Below are 7,243 nucleotides of genomic sequence, written 5' to 3' on the forward strand. Positions count from 1 at the left end.
TGACACAGATAGCAACCAGATGAAAATTGTCATAATGATTAGATTCTTTAGATCATACATTAAGTTTTAGAAAGAACACGTGTTCTTAAGAATGGAAAAGAGGTTTAGGAGGTAGATCATAGATTCTCACATATTTGAAAGACTGCTTTTTAGGACTTGCTAATTTTAGTTAGAGAGGACCAAACAGTAGCAATATGTGGAGTTTGCACAAAGAAAGATTTTTTTTCTTGATACAAGGAGGAAAATTAAATGTTCTTAAAAATCAGAGCTATTCGAGTGAGAGGAGCAGAACCAAGATAACATTGTATACAATTACAGAAACATCATATCTGTAATGACTGACTTTGATAGACTGGGCTCTTCTCAGCAATGCAAGGTTATAAGACAACTCCAAAGGACTCATGATGGAAAAGGCTATCCAACTTCATTGAAAGATTTATTGAGTCTGAATGCAGATTGAAGCAGACTACTTGCTCTCTCTCTCTTTTGTTTTGTTTTCTTCCTTCTTTCTCATTGTTCATTCCATTGGTTAAAATCTTTTGCAACTTGACTAATGTTTAATGTGAAAGTATTCGTAGAACCTATATAGGGTTGCATGCCACCATAGGGAGAAAGAGGGAAGGAGAGGGAGTGGGAGAAAATTTGGAACTCAAAAGCTTGTGGAACTGAATGTTGTAAACTAAAAGTTAAATAAATTAATTAATAAAATAAAAGATAAATGCAAGTTTAAAAAAATCAGAGCTATTCCACATTGGAAGATCTACACTGGATATTAGTGGCGTCATTCATCTCTGTTGCTTTTCTGGTAAAAATATGAAAGTTGGATGTTCACTTGAGGATATTGACAGATTCTACCAGGGGGTTCTTACCTGATGTCTATGAACTGAAATAAAGTATGCATTTTAATGTAATTTCTGTGCTCTGTAATGGTATGTATTTTATGTATCTGAAAATTTTATTCTGATAACGGTTCATCATCTTAATCCCAAAGGAGTCCATCTCTCTCTCTCTCTCTCTCTCTCTCTCTCTCTCTCTCTCTCTCTCTGTCTCTGTCTCTCTCTCTCTATCTCTCTCTCTCTCCAGTCTATCTTAGGTCTTTATCATCCAACCCTATTCCTTCAATGAGGGTTTAGTCTGACTTATAGTCCTCTGCTGGATATCTCCTCTACAATCTTTTAATATTTCAAACATAGTATTTCCAAAATGGAAATAGTCATTTCCTTTATAAAATCTGTCCTTTTTCTCTAATACCACATTTATATTGTTCCCACTATTTTTCCAGTCATTCATGATCACAATCTTTTTATCTTCCTTCTCTCTTCCATCTTCTGTACCTAATCAGTTACCAATCCCTGTTGATTCTGCCTCCAGAGTAATCATTTTAATCCTCAGTCTGGAAAGTGTTGTTCTTAGCATACAGTACTAAAATATCAATGCCTTGAGGGAGTTGAGTCTGACACAGATTTTGACTATAAGTATTTAATAAGATGTATTATTATGACTATTAAACTATCCTTACTCTGTAAGTAGGATCTTTGTTCAAGAATCAATTGACATACACCTGGAGAAATTTAGACACACTAATATTGATGTTTTCAATATGACTGAACTCAAAGGTTGGAACTATTAACATTTTTTTGAGACTTGGTATCCCTATTTCACATTGACTAAAAGTACAGTAGCCACTAATAGTTTGATCCCACTGCTGATTGGCAGTGGAGACTCCTCCCTTTCTGATCTGAGTCTATTTGCTTTTCGTTATGCACTCTGGTGGCTTCACTTCTCAGGGGCACATCATCTTGGTACTGGACTTGGTGTATGATTGTCCCTGCATAATCTACCCAAGAAGTCTCTAGCTCAAGAAATCCGTTAACCTCAGACTCATCAGTTGCAGGGAAACAGGAATTAAACGTGTACACCACCATGCCCGGTTTATATTATGTTCATTTTACAAATTAAAAAAAATATGGAGTCACTCAGAGGTTCAAGGCCTGGATCTAGTTTACAAAGCTAACAAATGATAGTATGGAACTGGAAGTCAGGTGCTCAGCCAAGAAAACACATCTCACCATACCATAACTATCTTTACTAGTAAGAATTGGCATTAAATATAGAAAATTATGATTTGCTTATATTAAAATCCCTTATATGTTATAGTCTGACATGAAATGTATTATGAAATCTCTCCTGCAAAAGTCAATAAAACTATGATAGATTTTTTTTTTCTTCTGGAAATATTTAAGGGTGTTCCAGCCTGAAGACAATGAAATGGAGGATCTCTTTCCATATCTCTTTTTGTCCTGTGATTCTGAGATTACAAAGCAAACCTTTGAAAATTTATCACTTGGGGTCCAATATTGTTATCCTTAAGAATGTTTAGCTTATTTACCTGATCTGATAAGACAAATGATGTTTTTAATGGAGTTTATTAATCAAAAACTGTTTTTGACCCTTTTGATTCTGGGCATGAAGTTTTACTTATTTCTTTTCATCTGTCTGTCTTTCTGTTTTATTTTAATATTTTACCTATTTAGACAGTAATGAAACCTTTCCCTGGTGAGCAACGTAATTTTACACTGCAATTTATCTTACTTTCTCCTTTTTACTGAACTCCTTAACTATTTTTAAACTATACCTACTTTGTAACAAATGTCAGACCCTGAAGCAGCAAGCACCCCAGCATCCCCAGGTTGGCTGCCAACAGAGGTTCTTAGATCTGCTTTTCTAAAGGCAAGCAACTCAGAATGGGTTAACAATCTTGCTTTAATCAATGAAAGATATCATTTGCCTAGTTTAGGGGGGAAAATGAGCATCCTGAACTTCAGAATATACAGACAGAAATTACAAAGCAGAAGTTACAAGAAAACAGAAAAACATATCAAGCAGACAGGTTTCCAACTGTCCAACCATTACATCCATACCTAGTCAGTTACCATAGAGGGAAGAATCAACATCTGTTTTTTTTCAAAGCTGGGGGGCTCTCAATGGCTGCCCAGAATCTCATCTGGTCAAATCACATAACACTTCTGTCTTTATCCACTGCCCAATCAAAAAACATTCAGGGGAAAATCAAGCCTCCCATCACAGGCTCCAGGTTCACTTAAGCCTATCAAAGGGCCTAAGGACTGGGAAGACCTTAAATTCAAATTCCCATTATAGACCCTCACAAAGCTTCGGTCAGTCAACAAGCATTTATATATGCCAGGTACAATATGAAATGTCAAGGATGAAACTAAAGGCAAAAGATGATTACTGCTTTTGAAAAACTTGGCAATCAAATGCAGGAGATAACAAGCAAGTAAACATGTACAAACTATAGACAGGTAAAATAAGAAACAACCAAGAAAAAGAAAACATTGGAATTAAGAGGAATTACAAAAGGTTTCTTCCAGGAGAGATATTTAGCAGGAACTTGAAGAAAATCTAGGAATTCAGGGGCCAATGATGAAGAGGGAGTGCATTCCAGGCATAAGGGGCCACCAATTAAAGTGCCAGGAGGCAAGGGATGGAGTGCATTGTTAAGGAAGAGCCAGGAGGATGGTGTCATTGGATCTAAGAAAGATTATGTGTGAGGTGGAAGATGGAGGGGTTGTGAGGTAGTGTAAGGTATATATAATGAGAAAAACTTGAAAAGTATTTTATACAAGGTCCATGCATATAGATATATGACTCTGCTAAAGAGAGTGAGCTGATGACTTTGCACAGCTCTATCTTGCTTGGAATCAAAATCATGTTCAAGTCAAGACATCACCCATGATGTCACAGGTAATCTTTGAAAAATACGGATCAACAACAATCGCATACTATAATGGAGAATTATATTCTTATATCCCCATTAAAAGCAAATAGAAAATATTCCCACCCTAAAACTATGGATAAAAATTGGGGGGAATGACAAGTTTCAAGGGCAGGGCGACAGAGTCATGATGGTGGAGGAGAAAAAGGACTTCCACAGGGCTCCAGCTTCTACCAACCCCAATCCATATAAAAAGGTGACTCTGAACAAACTTTGGAGCTACAGAACCCACAAGATGACACAGCACAACAGGCCAGCAGTAAACAGCCAGCACAGCACTCTGGGAGCTGACCCCAGTCCCAAAAGCCAGAGGTTTTAGCCCCAGGGTGGGCTGAACTAGTCACTGGCTGGAGAGACTTCAGATCGCCAACAGCTGTGGCTATTTCCATAATAATCAACCCATAGATGCCAAAGACAAGGTGAGAGGTCAGTGCAGTGTGGACGTTGGGATCTGGGAATTCAGAGTGCAGTCTTGCCTTTATTTCCTCCAGGGTGAAGGCTCTGAGGCAGTGTGGCCATGCAGCCGCTGCCATGTGGCACCTTCACTTCCTGGCCTACAAATTGTAGGGGGACCCAGCGACCAGTCTGAGGGGTAATAGCTCTTGCTTTAACCTGCTTGGATCTGGATTGCAGTGTAGGGTGGAGATCCTGGGGTGTGCAACCAACTTGCCAGAGCATGAGGAGGATTCAGAGATGGCACCCAACTAATAGCTCCAGCAGCTGCAAAACCCCCAGAGTTTGGGATAAAACTCCACTGTCTGGTAGTAGACTCCTATTGTGGCAAAAAGTCCAAAAGTCAAGTAATTGAGTGGCAACATGAACAAACAAAGGAAGCAAACCAAGCAGAGAAATCCAACTTTACACTCCTATTTTGGTGACAAAAAATGATTAAAGCATGGAAAAGCAGGAAGACATGGAAGTCAGAACTCCTGCACCAAAAGCTTCCAAGAAAAATATTAGCTGGTTACAAACCATAGAGGAGCTTAAAAAGGATTTTGAAAATCAAATAAGAGAAGTGGAGAAAAAAATGGGAAGAGAAATGAGAATGATGCAAGAAAATTATGAAATGAGAGTCAACAACCTGACTGAAGAAAATAACACCTTAAAAACAGACTAACTCAAATGGTAAAAGAGGCTCAAAAAACCAATGAGGAGAAGAATACCTTAAAAAGTTGAATTTGCCAGATGGAAAAAGAATCTCAAAAGCTCACTAAAGAGAATCATTCTTTCAGAATTAGATTGGAGCAAATGGAAGCTAGTGACTTTATGAGAAATTAAGATACTATTAAACAAATGAAAAAATATAAGGCAATGTGAAATATCTCACTGGGAAAACCACTGACCTGGAAAATAGATTCAGGAGAGATAGTTTAAAAATTATTGGGCTACCTGAAAGGCAGGATCAAAAAAAAAACCAACCTAGATATCACCCTTGAAGAAATTCTCAAGGAAAACTGCCCTGATGTCTTAGAATCAGAGGGCAAAATAGAGGTTGAAAGAATCCACCGAACATCTCCTGAATATTTTCCCAAAAAGAAAACTCCTAGGAATATTATAGCCAGGTTCTGGAATTCCCAGATCAAGGAGAAAATATTACAAGCAACCAGGAAGAAACAATTTGAATATTGTGGAAACAAAATCAGGATAACACAGAATCTGGCAACTTCTACACTGAGGGACTGAAGTGCCTGGAATATCATATTCTGGAGGTCAAAGGAGGTGGGATTAAAAAGAAGAATCACCTACTCAGCAAAACTGCATATCATGTTTCAGGGGAAAATATGGTCGTTTAGTAGAATAGAGGACTTTCAAGCATTCTTGATGAAAAAAACTAGAGTTGAATAGAAAATTTGAAATTCAGATAAAAGAAACAAGGGAAGCATGAGAAGGTAAACAAGGAAAATAAATCATAAGGAACTTATCAAAGTTGAACTATTTATATCCCTACATGGAAAAAATGAAAATTGTAGCTTATGAAACATTTCTCAGTAAGAGAATAGTTGTAGGAAATAGAAATATATATATACATACACACACATACATACATACGTATATATATATATATATATATATATATATATATGAGTGTATATAGGTGTATGAATACATATGTGAATATGTGTATATATGTGTACAGTTATACATAGATAGAAGGCACAGGACCAATTTAATAGGAAGTGATGATACCTAAAATGGGAAATTAACAGTTGAGAGAAGATTATAATGAGCAGAGATGGGGAGAGACAGAATGGGATAAACTATCTCATTCAGAAGAATTAAGGGACAATGGTTACATTGGAGGGGAAGAACAGGAAGGCAAAAAGGAATGGGTTCTCCTTATTCTCATTGAATTTGGCTTAGGGAGGGAATGACATACACAATAAATAGGGTATCTCATCCTACAGGACAGTAGGCAGGAAGGGGATGAGAGTGGGGATGACAGAAGGAAGTGAAGGATGCAGGGGAGGGAAATTGAAAGCATCCACTTTTGTAAAGGGACAGGATGAAAGTAGAGAATAGAATAAGTGGAAGGTGGGATAGGACGGAGGGAAATACAGTCAGTCTTTTACAATATATCCACTATGGAAATGTTTTGCATAGCTACAGATGTACAACCTGTAATGAATTTCTGATCTTCCCAGTAAGGGTGGGTGACAAGGGAGGAAGGGAATGAATCTAGAATTCAAAGTATTAAAATAAAATGTTTACTATATGTATGTGTATATATATGTATATATATATATATATATATTTAATATTATTTTACATGTAACTGTGAAATAAGTTATACAGGCACCGGGGTATAGAGATGCACCATGCCCTAATGGAAAAATCAGATGTTATGGGAAGAAGCAGATTGGAGGAGGGAATATCCAGTGGGATCACTATTTTGGGGTGGTGGCTAGGAGAAAAACAGGGAGAAAATTTGTAACTCAAAATCTTGCAGAAATGAATGATGTAAACTAGAAGTGAATACATCATTTGAAAAAAAAAATGGGGGGACACCTAAAAAGAAGCATACTATATATTGAGGTAGAAGACATTGAAGATTACTGTGTATCCAATGTATTTCAGTATTTCAAAATATGTTATAATACATTTAATATTTTTCAAGATATTCTGCTCAAGCAACTTTAAGTGCTTTGTCTAGAGAGACTTCAGGGTTAATTCTGTTATTAGATATTCTCGTGTAAGAATATCTTATTATCTAGATTCAGTTTATGGTTTAATTTTAGCCACTCACTACAGATGTTATTAACATATTCAAAGTTAAACCCCAGAACCTCATTGTTTCATATGTCAAATATAAAACATAGAGTTTGGCTTCTGTTTTTACACTCTTTTAATTAAATTTTATTTATCTAAAATTTAAGCTCCTTATTAAGAAATTTCATTCTTTGTGTTTCTTTGTATACTCTTTGACTAGCACAGAGCCTTGATGTGCAG

The sequence above is a fragment of the Petaurus breviceps genome, unplaced genomic scaffold (assembly GCF_028583685.1).
Source record: "Petaurus breviceps papuanus isolate PSGF00001 unplaced genomic scaffold, PetGlider_PUasm1.0 38, whole genome shotgun sequence".
Lineage (NCBI taxonomy): Eukaryota > Metazoa > Chordata > Mammalia > Diprotodontia > Petauridae > Petaurus > Petaurus breviceps.